We start from the raw sequence: 704 nt of genomic DNA, 5'->3' as shown, positions 1-704 counted from the left end.
TGTCCAGGATCTTCTGGCTTTTATAGTCTCTGGTGAGAAGTCTGGAGTAATTCTAATAGGCCTGCCTTTGTATGTTACATGTTCCCTATGGAATCTTCTGAACCTGAGATTCTCTCTTCCATCTCTTGAAGTATTCTGTTGCTAATGTTTGCATCTATGGTTCCTGATTTCTTTCCTAGGGTTCCTATCTCCAGAGTTGTCTCCCTTTGGGTTTTCTTTATTGTTTCTACTTCCATTTTTAGATCCTGGATGGTTTTGTTCAAGTCCTTCTCCTGTTTGGTAGTGTTTTCCTGTAACTCTCTAAGGGATTTTTTTTTTTTTTTGAGACAGGGTTTCTCTGTCTAGCCCTGGCTGTCCTGGAACTCACTCTGTAGACCAGGCTGGCCTCAAACTCAGAAATCTGCCTGCCTCTGCCTCCAGAGTGCTGGGATTAAAGGTGTGTGCCACCATGCCCGGCTTCTAAGGGATTTTTGTGTTTACACTTTAACTGCTTCTATTTGTTTACCTGTGATTTCCTGTATTTTCTTCTTAAAGTCCCCCATCATCATCATGAGAAGTGACTTTAGATCCATGTCTTGCTTTTCTGGTGTGATGGTGTATCCAGGATTGCTATGGTGGGAGAGTTTGGTTCTGATGATGCCAAGTAACCTTGGTTTCTGTTGCTTCTGTTCTTATGCTTGGCTCCTGCCATCTGGTTATCTCTA

Source organism: Mus pahari, chromosome 15, assembly GCF_900095145.1.
Source record: "Mus pahari chromosome 15, PAHARI_EIJ_v1.1, whole genome shotgun sequence".
NCBI lineage: Eukaryota > Metazoa > Chordata > Mammalia > Rodentia > Muridae > Mus > Mus pahari.
This window is presented reverse-complemented; position numbering follows the sequence as displayed.